Consider the following 25,652-nt stretch of genomic DNA (forward strand, 5'->3'; position numbering starts at 1 on the left):
TACTTTATCCAGTGTATTCATTCGCTAGGGCTGTCAAAACAAAACACTGGAGACTGGGTGGTTTAAACAACAGAAATTAATTTTCCTCACAGTTTTAGAGGCTACAAGTCCAAGATTCAGGTATTAGCACGTTTGGTGTCTTTTGAGGCCCCTCCCTTGTGGTATCTAAATGGGGTGTCTCTCCCCATCAGATGGGGCCCCCAAATATGGGGCAACAATCTGGCGGAAGCCAGTAGTGCAGGAGGTGAAAGAATTCCCCAGAGGCAGAACAAAGGAGATAGTAGTTTATTGAAGACACGGCAAAACAGTGGCAGGAAGGACAGCAGAAGAGAGGTTGTCTCCACGGAGGCAGCGGGTGGGGGCTGTTCTTATAGGGAGAAGATGAGGAGCTATGGTGATGTTTGGAATTCTCCCTTTTTTGGTAACTGTGTCTGGCTGTAAGTAGCTCACTGGTTGGTTAAGGCCTATGGATATTTTGAGTCACCTGATGGCACTGTCTGTATTCAGCCAGGTGGTCACTGTGGGTCCTTTCTACATTCCATTCCTCAAGCCTGTTTGCCTAAAAGTGGCCTCCATGTCCCTATGATTTGTAGATGGACATCTTTTGTTGTGTCCTCACATGGTCTTTCCTCTATGTGTGCATATCCCTCGTACCTGTTTATGTGCTCAAATTCCCTTTTCATAGAAGAAGACCAATCAGATTGGATGAGGGCCTACCCTACAGGCCTCCTTCTAACTTAATCACCTCTTTAAAGATCCCATCTCCAAATACAGCTACATTCTGAGGTATTGGGGATTAGGGCTTCAACATATAAATTTTAGGGAGACACAATTCAGCCCATAACAGACAGTAATTTTAGGATTTTGAAAGCTAGTAGGGACTTTAAAAAGCCACTTTCCCAAAATGTGACTGAGGAAACCAGTAATCAGATCAGCCAAGTAGCTCAGGGTTAACCAGGCAGGCTGTTGGATGTCAAGAATTCTAATCTGGGATGCCACATTAACAGTGCAGATGTAATTTTCCCAATCTGTCATGTTCCCTCTCCACACGGAGTCATATAAAGTTATATACATATATTTCCAGATTTCAATAGCAGGGCTTGATTCTGCAAAACAAGAACATAAAAGAATGGTAATCTATACCTATATACCGTGTATACTGTGGTTTCTGAATATATATGTAACACCCTTTTTTCTTTATTTTTGGCAATTCATAAATGTTCACAGACTTAAACTTCTGACTAATCAGAATTAAACTACATTAATATTAAGATTTTAGATATATATAAAGATTATATATTATATATAAGATTATATAAGATTATATATAATATTAGATTTTATGTGTATATTAGGTGTATTATATATAGTATATATATTATAAATATAAACATAAAATAATTAATAATTAATAATTTAATAATTTTGGTCTTGACCTTTTTTTTAATAATAATTTTTTATTATGTTATGTTAGTCTTGACTTTAAATAACAGTGAATTGACAAGGCAACTGGACATCCCAGTATACTCTGGTTATATACTATGATTTGGGGTGGTCCAGGCTTCACACAGAAAGCACACACAGGGAAGGAAACAGTGCAGTAAGGGTACATTTGGGCAGCTTACTGGAGGAGGTAACACTAGGTCTGTCGGGTGAAGGAAGGGAGGCGAGCGGAGACAGACTGAAGAGAGCAATGGGAACTCAGCGAGTACAAGGCTCAGAAGAAAAACAGATCAGTGTCAATTTATTTATTTATTTATTTTTAGATTTTATTTATTTATTTTTGCAAGAGAGAGAGAGGGAGAGGCGAGCATGAGCTGGACGATGGGTGAGGGAGAAGCAGACGCCCACTGAGCAAGGAGCCCAGGGCAGGACTTGATCCTAGGACCCTGGGATCATGACCTGAGCCGAGGGCAGACACTTAACCGACTGAGTCACCCAGGTGCCCCAGCATTGACAATTTAAAGACTTGAATACGCAGTTCATTCTTCCTAGAATCTGGAGTACCAGGAGTGGATCTGGTGGGTGGAGAGAAGGGGCACCAGCTGGGAGAGGGTACATTAGTGGACGGGTCTGAAACTAGATACATAAACAAGGTGCTCAGGATGAAAAGCCTGCATGCTCTCAAAAAATGTTAGGATTTCATCTTGGAGGCAAATGGGATTTCCTGAAAAGCTGTAAGCAGATAAATGGAATGATCACATTTACATTGTATCAAACCGAGTCCAGTTGATGGGTGAAGGATAGACAGCAGTGCCATCTGCATGAAACAAGAAGTAGCAGCAATAATACTGAATAATTAATGCTGGTTGTTACTCCAGTGGATGCTTAAATGATGCACCTCCTTTAGACTGAACTTTTTGAGCAGGTGTTCTTTTTCACCTTTACTAATGACGGACGAAACCCAGTCATGGAGAGTTTAAATGATGCTTCCCAATTGAAGTATCTGCTAGGTGATTGTGCTATGGTCTGAGCTCTGGTACTCGGACTTCTGTGCTCATGCTCTTAAATGGTACACAAGCCACATCCTTAAGGAAGGTAAGACGATGAAATAGAGAAAAGTCAAAGAACACAAGACCACCCATAAGATGGACAAACCTGTTAATAAATTGAATTTGAAAAGTGAAGGAGAGGGGAAAAAATGGCGCATAATTTTCTGGTTTAGGAAATCCATCTTTACAGAAACATGTTTTCAGTGGCAATTTGTATATTCTTCAATTACAAGTGTTTTCATATTTACTTTTAATTTTAGGGGTTTGTTTTCTCCTTTCTATATTTGACTCCAAATTCTTCATGGACAAGGATTAAATTTTATTTTTCTTTATAAACTTTAAACCTAGCTTCTAGCATGGTTCTTTCCATGTAGTACTGTATAATAATGTTCTTAATGGGAAATCAGCCTAAGGTCTTTTATTCCAAGTGGCAAAACCCCAATTTTTACTTCAAAAGAAAGAAAATCTGGGGCACCTGGGTGGCTCAGTCGGTTGAGAGTCTGACTCTTGATTTCAGCTCAGGTCATGATCTTGGGGTCATGAGATTGAGCCCCACGTTCGGCTCTGGGCTCAGCACAGAGTCTGCCTAAGACTCTCTCCTCCCTCTGCAGCCCCCCGCTCTCTCTCTCTCTTTCTTTCTCTCAAAATAAATAAACAAATAAATAAAGAGTTCCTTTTTCTCATTTCTCACTGGATATGAGCTGAACTACATACACTGTAGACTGGCTTTTTGCATGTAATGTAGACAATGATATTGAGGGGGGGAATACAACAGTCCTGCCAACCAAGGACCCTCTTATACTAAGATGAAAAGAAATTCCCAAAGGAAAGGATTATATACATTTTTTTCTTTGAAAAAGGGAAAGTATGTATGTAAAATAAAGATGTTTGCTAAAAAGGATTCTTAGTATAAACCTATCACAATAGTGAGAAGATGGATGTGTCTTTGCCTGATAGAGATATTTTTATTTTATAAAGGAGACCTTTAAAAAAGTCTCCTTTAAGTATTTATTGTAAAAAAAATCAGTGAAGCACAAAATATTTGAAAATGAAAAATTAATTTGACATTTGACAAAATGTAAGTAGATGTTTTTAAGTCATATAACCTAACTGACAAACTCATTTAGACCCTTAAGAGCATATTCTGCAGATAATTTTTTCTGAAATATCCATCAAGATGTACTTCTACCTGAAAGCAGATTTTCAACTACCATCTTGCTCCTGTATGGACATAATGGCCAATTTATAACACCTGTTCTTAAATATTTTTAGGTCCAGATGGTCCGTTGTAAGCTTTATGGGGCTGAACTTTGGATCTCAAACTGCACATGTCAGAGTACTTAACTAAAACTAAAACTCTTTTTTGAGGGAAAAAATAATATATGTGGTCTAAACACATGCACTCCCGTGTCCTATGTCCCTGTGAAAATGAACTAGCCATCTGGCTGAAGGAGAATTCAAGTCAATGTCCTACATTTTCAGAACAGCGTATCAATAACACTACCTACATATATCTTCTATAAAACACATGAATCTCCTTTTACTCACCAAGATAGAATACGGACATATCCAGCTCTTGGAAGGAACTTAGCCATGAATTAATTGTGACCTTGTGTTTCCTAATGCTTGCTTGACACATTTAAGATCTTAAAGCATTCTATTTCTTTTTTTTTTTTTTTTAAGATTTTATTTATTTATTTTTACAGAGAAAGAGAGCACAAGTAAGCAGAGCGGCAGGCAGAGGGAGAGGGAGAGGGAGAAGCAGGCTCCCTGCCAAGCAGAGAGCCCCATGCGGGGCTAGGTCCTAGGACCCTAGGATCATGACCTGAGCCAAAGGCAGAGGATGGTTAACTGACTGAGCCCCCCAGGTGCCCCAAAGCATCCTATTTCTTTAAGCCTTTGAAGTTCTAGCCTTCAAGTGAGCTGTATTATTAGAAAGCAGTTTATATACATTATTTATGTTAGTCTCCATAGAAACACACTCATTGAGTGATTGTTAATATTTCATTTTTAGCTTTTATAGAGACATGAGAAACTAGAATATTTGCCAAATTTTGTCATATATGATCAAAAATAGCTTTTATGAATGTCAAGTTGATAAAATTCTTCCAGAAATCATTTCTAGTTGAAAAGTCCTAGTTTTCGTAACGTAATTAACTACTCCTATCAGGCAGTTTAAACTCTGAAATACAGCATGCCTCTCTTACTCCCTTTTTATCAGGATTCTCAAAGGTATTTTCAAAAAATACTTTTTCTAATGATTTTTTTCAGATATATTTTTTAATGAGTTTTTTTTCCCCAAAAAAATACATGTTTGAACTTGTGATGATTAATTTTATGTGTTAATTTGGCCGAGCTAAGGGGTGCACAGATAGTTGGTAAAATACTTCATGGTGTGTCTGTAAGGGTGTTTCTGGAAGAGGTTAGCATTTGATTCAGTAGACTGAGTAAGGAGAGTCACCCTCCCCCACCCCCAATGTCGGCAGGCATTATCCAAGCCTTTGAGGGCAAGATCACAAAAAAAATGACAGAAAAATGAATTTCTTTTGGAGCTGGGATGTCCATCTTCTCCTGCCCTCAGATATCAGCTTCCCTGGTTCTCAGGCCTTCAGACGCCAGGACTTATGCCAGTGGCTCCCTTGGTTCTCAGGCTTAGAGCTGGGACTGAGTAATAGCACCAGCTTTTCTAATTTTCCGATTTTCAGACAGCTCAGCTTCTGTAACGACATGAACTAATTCCTATGCTAAATCTCTTATCTCTCTCCCTCCCACCACTCTCTCTCTTTCTGTTTCTCTAGAGAACCCTGACCAATATAGAATTTTTCCTAATTGCTATTATTGTTGTTGTTTATGTTAAGTAGAGTGGGTTTTGCAGTTAGACATTATCCATTCATTACCTCATTTCATCCTGAAAACAAAACTGAAATTGGTATCCCTTGCTTTAGAGATGTGTCAACAAATATAGAGGGGTTAAGTGACTTTCCAGACATCACCAGAAAGTTTCAGATCCTGACTTGAGTACAAATCATGCCCACTTGGGAAGTTATATGGTTTTGATATCTCCAAGAGGTTGGAAGTGAAGGATGAGGTCAGATGCTATGGCCTTTGAAGACTCGAAGGTATATAAACACTACCCTGCCAATCATTCCATTCTTCTAGCTGAGGACAGAAGATACATTAACAGAACAGGTGTCAAAATACAACTTCACAAGATTTCAGTATTCCAAGGCAGAGCTCAGTAAAATGAGATTTAGGTTTCATGCATAACTGGGGGCCCTCAATGTGAACTGAAATTATCACAGGGTCTGAATTGGTACAAAGTTGAGAGAGTGAGTGAGGTGGGGGGGTTATACAAAATAAATTTTAAAAAAATAAAACAACAACAATAACTGTATATCACAAGGAAGAAAAACAAGAGAAATTTACGGGTTTGTGTTTTTTAACAGTGTGTGCCCTGGGCTCTAATCGATCATTTAGTAATGTCTCTCCCTTTGGGAGATACTAGAAAAAGAAGAGATGGCTAAGTGCACGATCTGTTAGACAAATGATCAGAGAAGCTTCTCCTTCCTCATAGTAAAGCAAATATGGATGTTGATTCTTAATTAGTTACCTACTGAGAATGTGATCCTTTGACAAGTTACTTAATTTTATTAATTATTTCATTAATTACACATGAATCTACGAAAATAACGAAGATTTTACCTTAGGATTGATGAGTAAAACTGCAACATTTAACCCATACTAATTGTTTAATAAGTGTTAATTATCTTTGCCTCGTTGTTTTGGTTGAGAAACCCTCAATCAGAAGATAAGCTATCATCTAATAGTGTCTAATAGGTCTCCGATTTTCCCATTTCTTTTTTTTTTAAATTTATTTATTAGAGAGAGAGAAAGAGAGAGAAAGAAGGAGATCATGGGCGAGCAAACGGAGAGAGGTGCAGATGAGGAGAGAGAGGGACAAGCAGACTCTGCACTGAGCCCACAGCTTGACACGGGGCTCAATCTTACGACCCTGAGATCATGACCTGGTCCAAAACCAAGAGTGAGATGCTTAACTGACTGAGCCACCCAGGTGCCCCAATTTTCCCATTCAAAAAGGTAAGATACTGTTGAATTCAGTATTAAACAGAGTTAATGCAAATATAAAATAGTATAATATTAAGCTCTTATTCAACTAGGTTCTTATGTAAATAGCTTCTGTGTCAAAAACATTTGCTCATGGAAGCACAGATTGGCATTTTAGCACGGCTCATCACACTTAGCATCACTCACAACCAGGACCTGTCGCGCAGGCTTGCATGTGCAAGGGCCCCATACTTGGTTTAATGCTCTGCTGTTGGTATCTTGAAACATCTAATAACTTTTGAACAAGGGTCTGCATTTGCATTTTATACTGGGCCCTACAAACTATGTAGCTGGTCCCACTCGCCCCTACCATAATATAGATAGCTGGTGCTCTCCTCCTTACTCTTTCAGTACTAATTAAAGCTAACTAAATAAAAACCCAGTTAATTTTATTTATTACACATAGAAATTGAGAATTCCAGAAAACCACAACCTTATAAATGTTCATTAACATTACATGTATTTGTCAGATTTTTTTTTTTTTTTTTTTTTTTTTTACTGTTCTGTGTCCCCAAGCAAAGGGGTCTTCTCCAAAAATCTAGACTTCAGGAGGAATTTGGTTTTTAACCGAAAATTTTACCCCTGGCAATATCAGATTCACATTCTAAGTATCTCTTCTGTGCCTTATGCTTCCTCCAATACCTCGAAGTCGGGTGCTCTTTTGTGGTCAGTATGTAAAGAAAGGAAAAGTGAGTGATACGTTCCATTGTTTTCCTGTATTGTTACTATTTTTCTTCCATCTGAAACAGTCCCAACTGGTTTATGGAGTTTTCTCAAAATTTTTTCACACTCCTCCTAGTGGTTATCTATAATTTGTTGGGTTGGGAAGTCTTTCACTCACGCACAATAACTTTATGGAATCACTACACTTTGCCTAGCATTCTTCCTGGTGCAGGGAGCTACAAAATCCTTTCCTTGTGGGAGCTTAAATTCAAATGTTCATTTCTACCTCTTACATAACTGACACATATAATATCAGCAATACAAGAACAAAGGTAAACCTGTTAGATACCTTAGATACTTTTTTTTTCTAAATACAGTAAACATTTTCATTTTCCATGGGTAAAAATGCTGAGGTTTTTGGTGTTGCCAATCTTAGGAATGATACCGTTTGGGGATAAAGCATTCCTTTGAATTTGAATTCAGTTTTAATGTGAATCCACTCATTTATTTATTTCACAGTATTTACTGTATAGGTTCCAGAGCCCAAAAGAAGTACCAAATATCTACTGAAATTACAACTGAAAAGAAACCTATTGGGGAATATGGCTACGATTAAATCACATATCAGCTGAGGTTCCATGGTTTTACAAGATTTAATGACATGTATTTGTGTTTCCTAAGATATGTCCTACAAAAAACTCAATAACTTTTTCCAAGTACTATATGAATTGCCTCTTCCTTAAATGCTTGTTCCCATTTTTGCTTCCAAATTCCTTCTGCCGAGTCATGCATCTCCCTTTTACAACTGTTTCCCCTTAGCCTCTTGCTAATCCAGTCGTAAAATACAGCTCTCTTCAGTGGATGCAGCATATATTAGTAGTTTGCGAATAACAAAAGTCTTTTGCACTATACAACTTACAAGTGTGTATTAAAAATCTTATTATTATAATTAGTTAGCAAAACTTTGTTCTTTATCAAGAATTGTTCTAAGTAAATTATTTGGTCATTCTACAAATCAAACCTTTTTCCTAAATCAAATTTCCTCATAAAGTCTAGCTCCAGACAATCATTCTTACACTATTTTCATTTTTACATTTCCTGCTCTTTTGGTATTTAATCCTGACCCCAAATTCCTACTCATTTCTTATTCAATTCATTCATTTCTTATCAAAGTATTTTATCTGATTTCTACTTTTCTTGTCTTATAATCATCTAAATCAAACCATTTTTTAACAAAAAGGCCAGTTTTATTTCTAAGAGGTGATCTGCCATAAGAAGTTAAAATACTGCTTTCAAAAAAAACTCTGTTATCAATTGGATGATTTAATATAAAAAAATAATGTACAAAGATAGAGAAGGGCAGAGTGCTGTGGGCGTCCGTTAGGATGGGCTGGCTTCCAGGTGAGGTGGGCAGTTAGGATGAGAAAAGATGAAACTATATGCTACACATACATTAAGGAAAGGAGAGCATTAACTATCTAAAACCAAAGAGGAGAAGGTATACTTAGGGAAATGACAGGAATTCAATATCTCTTGAATATGGAGTATAGGAGATGGTCGCAGAAAGAAGGCAAAAGTAGAACAAGGATATGTTTACTTGGAATATCAAAGTTTGAGTTTTTTCCTAAAAATGAAAACATTGAAAGAATTTGAAGCCAAGTGGTAATAATCAGTGTTTTACTTCAGATATTATATAATGGCTACAATAAAAAAATAAAATAAAATAAAATAAAATAAAATAAAATAAAATAAAATAAAATAAAAACGGATTGGAGGAAACAAATGTGAAAATTCAGAAACTAGACAGGAAGTATTGTGGAAATACAGGTGATAAAAGATTATGGTTTGAAGCAGGGTAGTAACACTGGGAATGAAGAAGCAGCACACGGTAGGAGAGAGCTCGCTGTAAGCCACTGCTAACAAAAGTTCAGTGAATTTTGAAATTCACTGCACATTGGAGAAATTTGTTGATTGATGTTTTTGACATTGAAGGCAAAGTCTATCTGGCTAAACTGTCTGTTCTATAAATGGTTTTTGTTGCCCAGCCCCAAGATTTGATCTACACTTTGGAAAAGACAGAAAAAAACACCTTTAGCAATTTTTAATTTGAATTCCTTAGGCAAGGTATCAATAAAGAGAAACAAATGAGTTAAATAATTTTTCCCTCAAGTAAGAAAAACGGTAGGATAAGGGACAGGCAGATTAGATGCAAATTTAAGGTTTGCTTCTTTTATCCTCTCAGAGAGTCCCATACAGTCTCAGGCTTGGGAAGGGCTTTAAAGCACATCCTTTTCGTTCCCATATTTGATACGAGGATTACTTTTAAAGCTTCTCTTATGAAGGTCACATAACCTGGTGCTTCTCAAATTTCAGTGTGTATACAAATGACCTGAGGATCTTGTTAAAATGCAGGTTCCAATTTCATAGTTCTTGGGAGGAACATTTTCAGTAAGTTTTAATACAAAATTCTGCATTTTAGTAATTTTCCAGGTGTTGCTGATATTCTTGTTTGTAAGCTATTTTTGAGTACCAAGAATCTAGCTTATACTTGAAAACAATTCCTAGTTAAACCTAGTTCATTGCTAATCGCAACATTATGGCAATATAAGAGACTATGGTTGTGTCTAGAACTTAGGTTAAATGAAAAGACTGTCTCTATCTTTTATTATACAGTGTGCTGAACTACTCAGAGAGCCCACTAAACATCAAATTTTCCCTCCTAAGTGAGGGGTCGATGGTACCCTTTCCTTCTGTAAAACTCCTTGAACTAATTTGGGGTAACTGATTGCTGTACGTAACTCTCTGTACCTCTTAGTTAATTAACTGACCAAAATAAGCATCATTCAGTTTAGTTTAAAAGTGCTCATAAAATAAGCAAGTTTCTTCACTCACCTTTACATATTTTACAATCAATAAAAACACAGATGTTTACGGTAGCATCACTTTACATGCAGAAAAGCTGCTCCCATTGTTAAACTAAGTTAGAAATGAAGGTCAAATCACAGTGTATGATTTTTATAAACAACTCACAGAATCACTAGTGAGTCTGAACAGTTTCACTTTGAATATAATTTTCATTTAAGAAGCTCGCTTTTTTTTTTTTTTTTTTTACTTATGTCTGGTATGGTTTTGAAAAATAAGAAACCATAAGACAAATATTAAACTTGTTTCTGGCCATAATTTTAAAATAAAATATTTGATTTAGCAATAATACGTGAATTATTACCAGTGTTGAGGTCATGAATACGAATGATCTGGAAGAGTCCCACATGACACACAGTCCATTTTGGAAGAGTGAGAAAATTACTAGCCATGTCATTTGAGAAATATTCATGCCATTAAGTGGATTTTTGGTGTATTTGTTTTATACTTAAAGTTTACTAACTGATCATTTATAAACTTTATAACATTTTTTTCGTCTATTCTTTGTTCATGCTTCCTATTTAGCTATGCAAGGGAATCAAAGACACATGAATGAGCATAATATTGGTTTTTTTTTAAATTATCTGTCCATTTGCAATGAGAATTCTGGTTTTTCTATTATTATGAAATTATTGGTTTGATAGAAGTAATACGTAATGACTTTAAGTCAGAAAGTGACAATTTAGATTTCCTAATAGAACATTTTTGCTTGGACAAATGGTTTTAAAGAAAAGACTAATAAAAACAAAACAATAGAAAAAGTATTTTTTTCATTGACTTTGCATTTCAAGACATATCTAAAATTTCTTGTTGCCATTAAATAAGCATTATCAGAAAAATACACGTTTATATTACATTATAAAATATATATTAAATATAAATATTATATTATTAAAGTTGACATATTTAATTTCCAAGTAACCAATTTACTAACATTAATACTAACATCGATTTAGTAAGCAGAGGACTATTAACTCACATGAAATAACTAAATCCATCTATACAGCTAAAATGCATGTAAAAGTCAACATTCTCACTCACCATATTGTTTTCTCACACAAATCTTCAGTGGCAAAAAACTCATCTTTTATGAAATAAGTAATATTCTTTTCTAATTTGATGTCTCACTGAGGTAACACCTAGAATTAATTAATTGACTAATTAATTATTTAAAGTAACAAATGTACTTCTAATTGATGTACGGACAAAAACTACTCAGCGCAGGTCAGTAACTATGGCAGCCCCTACTCTGTTGGAGCCATGTCCTGTACCGTCTTCAGGACCTAGGTTAACAGGCTATTTGCACTATGTCATGTCATCCACGGTATTAGAAAAACAAGGTCTTTGATCAGTTAGATGAAATGCACTGCCGGCAGCCAAATCCAGTCCGTTATAGTCCATATTTTTTCTTAGTTTTTCTACTTTGTTGGCATCAGCTTTCATGGCATCTTCCTTGGAATCACTTGGCCTTGCCTTTGAGGTCCAACAGCCCAGGCCGTTCTGTGTTGACGTCACCCACAGTTGCTTGTTTGTAGCGGCTGTAGGTGAACAACATCTCTCCACCTGCTGGCTTGGTCTTGAGGTGCTTAACATCCTCAGCAGCTTTGTCAAACTCAGCCTGAGACATGCTGGCGGGGTTGTGAGGATTCGGGAGAGCCTGCGGAGGCAGCGAAGAGCAGAAAACAGTGGCCTAGAACTGTAATTTTAAAGAGGAGAATCACTGGTCTCCTCAGTCTGCAGCTCTCTTACATAGATGTTGAAGCATGGGATATATTGATTCCAGATAGCCTTCTACTGAAAAAAAAAAAAAATTGGGTGCTTGCTCCAGGAGCACACGTAATTTTAAGAAAATTTTCCTTGGTAGGAGCCAAATGTTAATTTTTGAATGATGTGTTTTTATCTTTCTTTCTCTTCAGAACTCTATTTATGAAAAGCACCGTAAAAAAAAAGAAAGCACTTTCATAAACTCACAAAATTATCCAGATTATCTATTTTGTATTGTCTAAGTTTATGATAGACTTGTTTAATTCTTAATTTTACTTTGTCTTAGTAGACTTGATGCTGATATAGTCATCTGATACAGCTGTAGCATTATTAACATTTTGCCTCAAATAAAATTGCATCCAGACTTAGATAAGGAGAGATTTTATTTAAAAAGACTAATACAATAGTGAGTAATGTTCGAAGATCAGAAATCTGCAAGTGCATGAAAATCAGACTGAAAAAGGCTTTTCTTTTATAGAGGTAAGCAGAACTTAGCCAAAACTTTTAAGGGTAAGTTGGACAAGCAAGGGGGGATGAATAAAAGAGCATGAACGGATGCCATCTAACAGGAAATGTGTCTGCGGAATCACCTGACTTGGGGATCAGCTGCTGAAAAGGACATACTCTGCATCTCAGTTCTTGTCCTGGGCTGGAGACAGGCCAGAGTTCAGGGGACTGTGGGGAAGAGAGAAACCTGAATAAAGTGTGGTCAAGACAAAGCAGAGGGGGGGCGCCTGGGTGGCACAGCGGTTAAGCGTCTGCCTTCGGCTCAGGGCGTGATCCCAGCATTACGGGATCGAGCCCCACATCAGGCTCCTCTGCTATGAGCCTGCTTCTTCCTCTCCCATTCCCCCTGCTTGTGCTCCCTCTCTTGCTGGCTGTCTCTATCTCTGTCGAATAAATAAATAAAACCTTAAAAAAAAAAAAGACAAAGCAGAGGGTAAGAAATGGGCAATTGGCAATTCTTGCTCAGGAACGATAACACTATACTGTACAGGTGTGTATGTGTGTGTTGGTGGGGGGTGGTAAGTGCCTGAATTGGTGGCCCATGATTTCACCTTGCTGGTGGTAAGCTAATTCAGTGAGGGTGTATAGAGTTGTGCTGGTGGAGAAAGATATTTGGTCTTTGTCTTCATTCCTGGCTCCTAAAAACAGAGTTCCTAAAAACCTTGAAATTTCCTTCTTGGTAAGAGTGATAGAGTCTTTTGTTCTAAGGAGGCAGCTCTTGGTGAGTAGGCCCCTAGATAGCCCATTTAGGATGGGGCTTCTCACCAGAAAGACACTTTGATTAAAAGCTTGGAAATTTTGGCTTCAATTCCCAAATCTTGAGGAGGAAAGAGGGACTGGAGATTTGAGTTAATCACCAAGAGCCAATTAAATCTCTATACGAAGCCCTGAACAACAGGGCTTGGGGAGCTCCTAGGCTGATGAACACATGGGGGGGCTGGCATTGTAGCATGCTCAGAGGGTGCAGGGAAGATCCGTGCCACCAACCCTTGCTTCCATCTTGGCTGTTCCTCAGTTGTAACCCTTATAAGAAAAATCATCAAATGTAAGTAAAGTGTTTTCCTGAGTTCTGTAAATCATTCTAGCAAATCTTAAATCAGGAGGGGGCTGTGGAAACCTCCAGGTTTATAGCCTGTCCCATCAGAAGTTTGCATGGCTTGGAACTTGCAATTGGTATCTGATGGGGACAATCTTGTGGGATTGAGCCCCTTTAACATGTGGGCTCTGATGCTAACTCCAGGTAAACATGGTCAGAATTGAATTGAATTGTTAGGACACCCTCTCCTGGTGTCAGAGAAGTAGCTGGTGTGAGAAAGAAAACCTTTCAATAATATAAGATCAAGGATTCAGTCCGTATTAAAGTTAGACAGTTTAGCCCTTTTTTCCCCTAATAATAAGTGTATCATTCATCCCGGCCCTTACATAAATTCTACTGGTTGTAAGAGGGACTGAATGAAAAGGTGTTTAAAATTGTTTAAAGGTATTCTCACCACTGAGAAAATACTTTAAGCACAAGTTTTACGGATAGGCCAGTGGTTTTAAATTTGCATATGAAGGACAGCATATTATTTTCACCTTTCAAGTACTTGGAGACTATTACCATATCTTTAGACAACTGATGCTTAACTAAACAATGCATTCTCAGTTCCTGCAATCTTTCTTCATAACTCAGTGAGTTGATTCCATTAATTATTTCTGCTCTTCTCAGAACTCTTTCCAAATCCCTGTGTGTGTCAGATATTAAGGTAAATAAAGCAGAAAGAAACAAATCTGGTGTCCTCAGAGTCACAAACTCCAGGTAATAGATTCATTCATATCCTTGACTCAGGAAGCCACACTCGTCCATCGGTGGTGATTGGCAACTTCATGGTTTTCAACTGGGGTGCAGCCCAGCTCTCCGTAGATGTGAGGCAAAAAGTACCGCTCCTGTGGGCTCAGCTCCACTTTCAGGAAAATCCAAATCCTCTCCTTCGGTGACACATGGAAGGAGCTGTTGTTTCAGATCAGTCTTAAAAAGACAGTCTTGCTGTCAATACCCCAAAACCAATGACCCCAACTTCTCTTTTCATGACTGTTTTCTCGCTTTTTCTAATCTAAAGAACTAGGCTCTAACTCCGCCCTGTAATTTTATGACTGGACCTCAAGCCCTTGTATTTATGCTTCTGTTCCTCAACATCAAGGCTTTTTTCCCCAACAAACAAACAAACACTATGTACCTACTAAGCACCAGGCAGTGTAGGACCTTCTATACATACATAATTTCATTTAGTCTCATAGCAAAAATATGGTGTATATATTATTTTCCCACTTTTTTTCTGGAGAAATTAAAAGAATTAACAACTGTGATGAACAACTATTTTAGTGGTTGCTCTAGATCTGAATTGTCCAACAAAGTAGCAACTAGGCACATATAGCCATTTATTCTTTTATTTTTATTTTTTAGAATTTTTTAGAGAGATGCAGAGAGAGAGAGAGCAGGGGAGGGGCAGAGGGAGAGGGAGGGAGAGCGTGGAGCCTGACATAGGGCCTGATCTAAACACCCTGAGATCATGAATGAGCTGCGATCAAGAGTTGGTCACTTAACTGGCTGAGCCACGCAGTGCCCCAAAATATCCTATTTTTGGAAATATTACACATTTTTTCCTGAGTTATTCACTTCAAATTACTTTTCTTTATCATAAGTTTTAAATATCCTTACTGAGACGTAGTTCACGTATCACACAATTCACCCGCATATAGTATACAATACAATGGTTTTTAATATGTTCACAGAGTTGTGTAACCTTGATCACAATTTAAATTTAGAACATTTAATCAATCTAAAGAGAAATCTTAGATCTATTAGTAGGTACTCCCCCTGTACTCCCCATACAACCTTAGACAATAATCTATATTCTGTCTCTAGAGACTTGTCTATTCCTGACATTTCATATAAATGGAATCATATAATATGTGGCCTTTTGTGAGAAGCTTCTTTCTCCTATAAATTTTTCAAGTTTTATTCATGTCATAGCATGTAATAGTAGTTAATTCCTTTTTAGCAATATTTAGTAATTATCTACCTATCATCAATATTTGCTTATCCGTTCATCAATTGATGATGGGTATTTATTTTTCCGCTTTTTGGTCATTATTAATAATGCTGTCATGAAGAGTTGCATATAAGTTTTGGGGTTTTGGGGGGGACATGTTTTATTTCCCTTATATATTTATATATTTATCCTCATGCCAGTACACACTGTCTTGATGACTGTAGCTATGTAGTTAAGAAATCCTTCAACTTTGCCCTTTTTTTTTTTTCAAGATTGTTTTGACTCTTTTACATTTTCATATGGATTCCAGGATCAGCCTGTCAATTTGTATACACACACACACACAGACACACATAAACACACATACACAAATCTAGCTTGGGTTTTAATTGGAACTATATTGAGTCTGTAGATCATTTTTGTTTTTTGTGGGGGTTTTTTTGCTAAAGATTTATTTATTTGAGAGAGTGGGAGAGCACTCAAGTGTGGGGGAGGGGGAGAAGCAGAGGGAGAGAATCTCAAGCAGACTCCCTGCTGAGCTGGGAGCCTGACATGGGCTCAGTCTCATGACCCATGAGATCATGACCTTAGCTGAAACCAAGAGTCAGATGTTTAACCAACTGAGCCACCCAGGTGTCCCTGTAGATCATTTTTGAAAGTACTGCTATCTTAAGATTATTAAATCTCCTGATTCAAAAATATTGGATGCTTTTCAATTAATTCATATTGCTTTAATTTTACAATAAAATTGGTTAATTTTATTTCTAGATTGTTCATTACAAGTGTATGGAAATAGAATTAAATTTTGTAGATTGATATTCTATCCTGAAAACTTGCTGAACTCATTTATTAGTTCTAATACTTTTTAAATGGATGCTTCAAAAATTTGTATATATAAGATCATGTCATTTAAAATCACAGGGGTGGATATATCTCATTCATGACCTTAAAGGAAATCCAATTTTCAACCAATAAAGATGATTCAGCTCTGCAATTTTATAAATGACTTTACCAAATTTCCTTATTTTCCTAATATGTTCAGTGATTTTATTATGAAAACCATTGGATTTGTAAATTGATTTTTCTGATTCTATTGAGATGACTGTCCTTTACTCTATTAATATGATATATATCACATCAATTGACTTTTTTTAATGTTGAACCAACCTTGTACTCCAAGGATAAATCTCACTTGTTTAAGTTGTATAATCTTTTTTATATTTTTCTGAATTTCATTTATATTTTGTTGAGGATTTTTATCTCACAAGGAATATTGATCTCCTAATGTCCTCGTCTAGTTTTGGTTTTAGGATAAGATTGGCCTCAAAGAATATGATAGGAAGTGTTTCACCTTTTATTTTTTCAATATTTTATGAAGGGTTAGTATTAATTATACCATAAATATTTGGTAGAACTCATTAGGGAAGCCATCTGGACCCAAGCTTTTCTTTGTGAGAAATTTAAAAATCATTAATTCATTTTGCTTTATGGTATATTCATATATTTTTAATTCTTCTGGAATAAGTTTATTACTTTGTGCTATTTTCTTTTTTTTCCCAAGATTGTTTTGACTCTTCTACAAGACTTTGTTAATGTCTTCTAAGTTATCTAACTACTTGACATACAGTTGCCCGTAGTATTCTCTTACGTTCTTTCATTTCTGCGAGATCTGTAGTCTGTAGTTATGTGCCCTGTTTCATCACTGGTTTGAGTAATTTGAGTCTTTTTCTTTCTTGGTCATCATACATAAAGTTTGTTGAATGTGCTAATCTTTTCAAAAAATGACTTGATTTCACTGAATTTCACTATTATTTTTCTATTCCAAATTGGACTGATTTCCATGATAATGCTAATTATTCTTTTCTTTCTTGTTTTGAGTTCAGTCTCTTCTTTGATTTCCTAATTAAAGTGAAATATTTGGCTATTGATTTAACATCCGTCTTCCTTTTTTTAGATAAGTGTTGGCAGCTGTAAGTTTCCTTCTTGACATTTTTCTGCCCAAACCCACAAATTTGGTATGTTGGGGGTTTGTTTTATTTATCTAAAATTATTTTCTAATTTTCTCTTATAATTTATTGTTTGACTCATTGGTTACTGTGGAATATGGTGTTTAATGTCCTTTTTATATAATCATATATGCTTTAAAGAAGGGAAGAAAAGAAAGAACAATATCTATTTACAGCATTTATTAAACCAGTATTTTCATTTACCTTTTTTCCATTTCTTTGTGTGTATTTGAGTTCTCATCTAGTGTCATTTCCTTCTCAACATAAATTTGTTGTCACTTGCCCCTTCTGTGCTCTGTCAAATAAATATGTTTCTAAATGTTATAAGCCCAACAATATGATTTTATACACTTTAATGCAGTTGTTTTTTAAAATATGTCAAGGAAAAAAAAAGGAAGTTCTGCTAGTAAGAGATGCTTTAAGCTGTTATTTATTTATTTAGGATTATTTTTATTTCAACTTTTTGAAGGATAGCTTTGTTAGTTATGAGATTTTTGGTAGACTTTTTTTTTTTTTTTTTTTTTTAATCTTCTTCAGCACTTTGAATACCATTCTACTGCCTTGTGGGGTCATTGTTTCTTATGAGAAGTCAGCTATTAGTTATACCAGGGTTTCCTTGTGATGAGTCATTTTCTCTTCCCACTTTCCAGATTTTCTCTTTGATTTCAACAATTTGACTATGATGTGTAGATCTCTTTGAATTAATCATACTTGAAGTATGTTGAGATTTTTGGATTTGTAGATTGATATTATTTTCAGATTTCAGAAATTTTTCAGCCATTATATCTCTGAATGTTTTTCATGACCCTTACTCTCCAAACCTGATACTTCCATTCTGCATGCGCTGCTGGGCTTAAGGGTGTTTTGTATTTCTCTGAGGTTCTGTTCATTTTCATTCTTTTTTCTTTTTCTTGTCATATTATATAATCATTATTACTCTATCTCAATGTCGGTGATTCTTTTCCTGTCAGCTGAAATTTACTGTCGAGTCCTGCTAGCACATTTTTATTCTAGTTACTATAATTTTCAACTTCAGACTTTAATTTGGTTCTTATTTATAATATCACTTTCCTGATATTCTTTGGTGAGATAGTTGTTAGATATATGTACCTTTAGTTCTGTGAACACATTTATAGCAGCTGCTTTGAAGTCTTTGTCTAACAAGTCCAACGTGGGGGTTCTTCAAAAGCACTTTTTCTGCCTGATTTCTGTTTTGTTTCATTTTGTTTTTCTTTCTATTTATGTGTCATGCTTTTTAGTTTCCTTGTCTGTCTCAATTTTTTATGAAAAACTGTCTCCCCAGAGCGGGGGCAGGGGAAGTCTGAACTGTGTTGTTATTGTTTCCTTGGTCATGTTTTTTTTTGTTTTAGCAACCTGGCTGAACTGTATTTGTGGAGTCTATTCCCCCATAGTGTGCAGCTTATAATGACTCTTGTTAATTTTTTTCCTTTATTTTATTTTTTAGTCTTCCGGTCTTTTAGGGGTCACACCTAGGTCAATTAAGCCACTTTTTGATCAAAGATTGCGCTTAAATATTCTTAGCCAGATAGATTTGTATCCTTCACTGTTTTTACTGTTGGATATGTGTCTGACATAGAGGCTTCTATCACAGTTTAAGGAGTTTATGATTTTGTCCCATGTTCACCTAGCAACTAATAGTTCAGGTTTTTCCTGAGTATTCCTGAGAGGGCACAGCCTAAGGCATACACATAGTCTTGCACTCTGCCAGCTAGGGGTGTGATTTTATTTTTAAGCCTGGCTTCCTAAGATGTGCCCCTGAGTCAGAGTAGCTTATTGTTCAGCCAAATGTTTTGTCAGAACTGTACTTAACGTTCTTTGTGCCAGTGAGGATTCTGCCCTTTATTGGTGAGATTTTTTCTGTGGTTTGGGAATGTCTTCAAATCTACCCCATATCCTGTTCTGATTGTTCCCAAGCTGGTACAACCTACACACACACAATATTCCCAAACCCCACGGGTGACTGTGATTTCAAAGAGGGCTCTTCAAAGCTGTCTTTTCTCCTGGTTCTGTGCTGAATTTCTGGTCTCCCTGCCATGTCACTTGACACTACTAGTATCATGTGCTATCAGTGTGCTTTTAATTGCTTCCCTTTAAGGCCTTCATAGTTTTTGGCAACAATGTGAGACATGGAATTCCTTGAGATCTGTTCCAGTTAAAGTCAGTCTCTTCAGGCAGAGCTGCGGAGCTCGAAGTCATTATGACCTGCCTCTGTCCCTGATCAGAATCTTTGCAGTTCTGCACGGAAGCTGGAGGTGAGCCAAGGGCCCACTTCCATTAGAATGGCATTCCAGCTCTGTGAGCTGGCACTGCAGGTAGTTGGCAGCCCCTGCTCTTCTTGGCCGTCCCTTTCCTGCATGGAAGCTCTGCCCTATGAGCAAACTGGAGATGAGGCAATTATGCCCAGTAGTTTTGGTCTATCATATCTGGAGTGGAGTCTGCATGCTACAATTAGAGCTTGAGTAGGGTTAAACAGCCTCAATCTTCTCAGTACGTCTGTTTCGAATGGAGCTCTATAAAATAGGACTAATGATGAGAAAAGCCAGCTGCCTACTTCTTCTGAGGTGAACCCACAGCCCTCAGATGGAGTTGGGGTGAAGAGCCCAATCTTTATGGCTGTACCCTCCTGGGGTAGAACACCAAAAGAAGAGTTTCTATACATGGAGCTGGAAGTAGGGAAACACAGTAGGTCTTGGCTCAAATGTCACAGCTTTTTGCTGTTTTTTTATTGAGCTTTAATAGACTTTCCTAAGTAAGTGTTTTTCCATTTGCTTTATGCTCTTCAGACAATCTCCAGAGACCTTAAATGGTTGGCATTTTGTTGTTGTTACTGTTCTTTTATAATTTTCTCTAGTTAAAAGGTGGTTTTGTGGGGGGTAGGGTTCACTGCATTACTCACTCTGCCATTCCCCAAGTGCCACTCCCTTAATCATAATTCATTGCATTGATTCTGTAGGGGCCAAGGACAGGACAAGATGGGCCACTTCCGCATGAAGATTATTTTGAGTTAAAAAGTAATCACCACCCAGCAGGTTCAGCAAAAGCACTAGCTCTTCACCTCCTCCCTCAACTGCCTAAAAAGAATTTAGAGAAACTGCTCCGAGAGAGCTAACACCAAAGATAACTACATATGGACTAGGTATGGTAGAAAATCATTTACTCTTTTTCATCTGCCTGTGAATTACATTCCTTCCCTTTGAAGTCTTAAGCCTCCTGCCCCCTTTCTCCTTAGTTCAAAATGACCTATATACGTCATTTTGCCTGTCTTTGGCATTTCTGTGTCTGTGTGGATTCCCTATACGTATACTATTGAATTTGATTTTCTCCTGTTTCTTCTGTCTCATGTCAATTTTATTTTTAGTCAGGTTAAAAGGACCCTTGAAGGGGAGAGGAATTCTTACTCCCTTAAAATCTCTTATTACCAAACAGTTCTTTAAACACATTGAAATTTATTTTTCATTTAAATTTTATGTTGAACTGACTTAAAAGAAACTTTAAGCTATCAAAAATGTGATGGTGGGATATTACTAAATACATTTAAGATTTCGTCTACCGAAAATTAAGAATATGTAAGGCATAAATCTTTAAATACACATTTCACAGAGCTTTATATTTTCTTCAGGGTTCTTTTGAAACATTTAACATCTCATCTCTTTTTTTCATTTTTACTTTGGCGAAGTATATAATTTTCCAACTCTATTGATAAAATATACTGAAATATTTTTTCCTGCAATCGTTATGAAAAGTCAAGAATTTGTAAAGGCACAATAGGTCATAGTAAGAATCTGCAAAACAAAACTTTAGGCTGGTAGTAATCACTGAATTGGGTGGGATTAAAATAAAGTAGACTAAGTGTGTAATGGTTAATTTTATGTATTATATTATGCAACATATTCATAGGAAATTCCCTATGTACATTAAGAACTTATACATTTATCTGGAGCCTAGACTACTTGTGGGGACTTTTGTAACTCTTTCCTCATTCCTCTACACTGTTTCCTAATTTTTCAGTTAAATGACAGAGTTACAGAAATAAAAATGAAACAGTAATATCATCTGATCCAATTCCTCATTTTACAAAAATGAAAAACTGTGTTCTGGAAAGAAAAATCAATATAATGTGGCTTTTAATGCACATCGGAAACCTGGATGTCTCAAACTCCTCCCCAATGAATGTTCTACTATCTGCAGGCAGCTGTTCTCAAAAAAGAGCAGAAGGTGGTGGGAACTGAACTCATGCTGCCAGAATCAACACAGTATCTCCCTCGCTTACTTCCCTACACTGCCGTGGTTCTAGATGTAGTGTTTTGAAATGGAGGTAACATTCTAGAATGGGTTATTTCCACGTTGAATACTTTGTGTTCACATCTTCTGAACACCTCCATCTATTTCTGGAAGATTATTTTTTCCTAACTTTAATTAAAGAGAGAGAAAGAGGGACACCTGAGTGGCTCAGTTGGTTGGGCGTCTGCCTTCGGCTCAGGTCATGATTTAGAGTCCTGGGATGGAGCCCTGCATTGAGTTCTGCATTGGGCTCCCTGCTCAGTGGGAGTCTACTTCTTCCTCTACCTCTCAGCCTCTCCGCCTGCTTGTTCTCTCTCTTAAATAAATGAAATCTTAAAAAAAAAACAAAAAAACAAAAAAAAAACCTAGAGAGAAAGCGAGAGAGAGACTGATTTTCCTACGACATTGGTGATTCTGAATAAGAATGGCGGGCAAAGGAAGAAGTATTCATAATTGAAGGGTATCTCCCAACGGCCACAAAGGCAGTTAAAAGAGGAATTGGTAAGGGGCGCCTGGGTGGCGCAGTCGTTAAGCGTCTGCCTTAGGCTCAGGGCGTGATCCCGGCGTTGTGGGATCGGGATCGAGTCCCACATCGGGCTCCTCCGCTGGGAGCCTGCTTCTTCCTCTCCCACTCCCTCGCTGTGTTCCCTTTCTCGCTGGTTGTCTCTCTGTCAAATAAATAAAATCTTTAAAAGAAAAAAAAAAAAACAGGAATTGGTAAGGGTTACAGAGGACAAAATTCTTTAAATTGAAGCATGCTGGAATTTTACCCTAAGATAACAGTAAAAATACATCTTCCTCACAAGTTAAAATTTCTTTCCACTATTAGAAAAAAAAAGTAAAACTTTCATACAGAGAATTACTTTCGACCAGTGTTTCTAGTTCGTTTAGTGCAATTCAACAATCTGGAATAATATGTGTGTTCTACAACATTTAAAACTATTTTATCTACAAATACTTATAAACAGATTAGCTCTGACAGTGGTGCATATCATTCACTGAAAAACTTACTGCTTTTGGTATTTTTAAAGAGAAATATAAGCAAATAATCTTTAAACAATTTCCAAAGTGTGTTTGGGGCCTATCGGTGTAACATTGCGTGATGTTCTTTCCTTAAAATCTCAGTGGGAATCCTCAGTCAGTTGTTGCAATGATTAGATCTTAGTTTTGCGCATGTTGAAACACTTCAAATCAGGACAGAGGAGGAGAAGAAAGCTCTCTTAAACAGATAACTTGTATACAACAAGGCGTTCTTTTGTTTATGGACTTCAGAGAGAATTCTTTGTAAGTTACACAAGTCCACATTGTGAAGAACAAAGACGGGATTTCAAAGGCTTGCCTCTTTTGTGATAGAAGAAAAAGCATTTTTCCTCTCCAGGTGAATATTTCTAAGAAAGATTAATAAGTAGGAAAAAAATCATCTTCGGAAAAGATCAGAGCTTGAGCTGTTCTGTTTGTGCTCTGTGGTTTTACACATCCCCTCAGTGAGAGTGGGCTGTGCACAGAAGAGGGTTTTGTTTTGTTTCGTTTTGTTTCAAACTTTCCATTGCCTCAAATTAATTGGCAAACTTAGCCCCATCTGACAGAGGGAAATCTGCAATTTAGTGGGCACACACATTGTATATACTCTACTTTGTGCAGATGTTCCCTAGATGCTTTCATTTTGCTGTTGAGAACATATCTTCTACTATCATTCTCTTTGACTCTTCACGAAGTCATTTTTATACTCCCATATACACATTTTCAAGCGCTTCTGAGGAAAGACTTTGTCTACACTATGTCCTTGTCGCAACAGGACTTCTCCCAGCCTCAACAATTGGACTCTGCCTTTCTTATGACCACCCACTTAGTTTCTTCTGCCTGTGAAGATTTTAAATGTTCTATCCTCAGTCATTTCATATTTCTATGTCATCTATTAAAAGTCAAGATTCTCCTGACAAATTTCTGTAACAATAATATTCTATTTCCTGCTCTTTCAGAATAATTACCAGCATGAATTGTCTCATGCCTGACATATGTACCTGTATAATGTATGTCTGTCAGGGTTGGATTTTTAAACATATATTCTCTCTGTAGAGTTTAACCTATTGTTAAGTAGGTTGCTTAGCATTTTCATTGAATTTCATCTTATAAATAATATTCATAAATAATCATGAATAGTGCTTCTGTAGTCCAAGGACAATTTACAGGGTTTTGAAAGAACTTAGTTGAGTAAATAGTGCTGTGAATATATTATACAATCAGCTTATGCTCTTTTGTGTTTTTGGAAAATGGCATTGTAGGATTTCTAGGAAATTCTAAGGAATGTAACATATGGTTCCAAAAACCCTCCAATCAGAGAACTTAGAAATTTCCCAGATTCTTAATGGACTCTAAATATAAAATATTTAGAGTCAAAAATAATTTCAGGATCGGAGGTATATAGCAGCCTCATTGCTAAAAGGAAGTAGGCCAAAAAATTAACTGGACACACAAAATTAAATCACATATACAAAATTAATATGGCCAGATTATATGAAGAGTAGAAGACAAGATCTTAAGAGAAAGGTGCTGGAGTGGGGGAGCATGCACTATGCTACTTTATCTCTTCTTCCTTAAATGAACAAAATTATTTTCACAAGGGGCATCATTGATGCCCATTTTTCTCAGTGATAGGCAACTGTCTCAGCAGAAGGCATTTAAACCCGTCAAAAGAAAATGTTTGAAAACAAATCAGTATAGTAAGTAAAATATGCAAAATGCTAGACTGAAGTTCCAGGAAAAGACTTGCAAAATAAGAAACAGAGGCTGAGGAGGGGGGGGGGGAACCCACAAAAAAACCAGTTTTCAAAGTCTGAGATTTATATGTATAGCCAGTTCACAAATTTACTTACGAACGCCGACGTGCAGAAAACACGTATGTTACTTAATTCTCTGAACGTTCTCTTTTATTTGCACTCTTCTCACAACAATCTTCTAGGTTAGAATAATGGGGAACATAAGTTTAGGAAAAACCAATTAAAAACTTAGTCTGTCGGGTTGATTTGAACAGGATCTTGAGGTTGAAGTCAGATCTTGGAGATAATTCAGTCTTAAGGTTTTTCTGTCTTCCCCTTGCTGCTCTCACAGTTGTCATGAGAGACGAGGAAAAGGTTTATAGGACTTTGAGGCATTAGGGGAAAGGGAGGCCTTTCACCTTATATCCCAGGCTAGTCCTTGGATGTATACTATCAAATAAAAACAAATGCAGACTTCAGTGAGGACGAACTTATTAAAAACTATCTATATTGCAGTAAAGGGAGGAAGGTTATTGTGATGGGGCAGGGGCACTTGTGCAATAAGGCTGGGGGATTATTGCCATATGGCAAATCTACCAGGAGATCTGTAAGTGTTACCAATGGCACCAGAAAAAAAAGCTTTCTTTTGCAGAGAGGAGTAAACAAGGCTAGAAATAACCAGGTGTGGGGAAGTGGGGTGGGTGGCCGTGTGACAGGACAGTGGATGGAGGAGGAATGTTCCCCTAAGGTCAGGCCATTCCAGGAGAGGCTGGAAAAGTGGACTTGTTCGTTATCACAATGACCAGAAGTGTGTGAAGGTTCAGAGACCTGGCGAAGGAGAAGCCTGAGTAACATCTGATCAAGTGAGAGGGCATTTTGTCCAAATTGCTCAGGGGTATAATAAATAGTTCTGTTCAGCATTCAGGAGACAAATAATGAGAATTTGGAGACTTTTCATCATAGGTAAAGCAGGGGCTACCAGTGGATCTTGTCTAAGTCATAATGGGAAGAATGATTCTTTGCAGTTAGCCATTTCGAGGACACAGAAAGGTTGGGGGAATTTCTTGACTGTTGCTGTTTTGG

General features: G+C 36.9%; 1 pseudogene; it reads right to left on the reverse strand.

The window, feature by feature from the left end:
• Positions 1-11,507: 11,507 nt before the first annotated feature.
• On the reverse strand, positions 11,508-11,904 carry LOC103673061 (annotated as a pseudogene).
• Positions 11,905-25,652: the final 13,748 nt, after the last annotated feature.

This window comes from Ursus maritimus, unplaced genomic scaffold (genome assembly GCF_017311325.1).
Source record: "Ursus maritimus isolate PB19 unplaced genomic scaffold, ASM1731132v1 scaffold_4, whole genome shotgun sequence".
NCBI classification, from domain to species: Eukaryota; Metazoa; Chordata; class Mammalia; order Carnivora; family Ursidae; genus Ursus; species Ursus maritimus.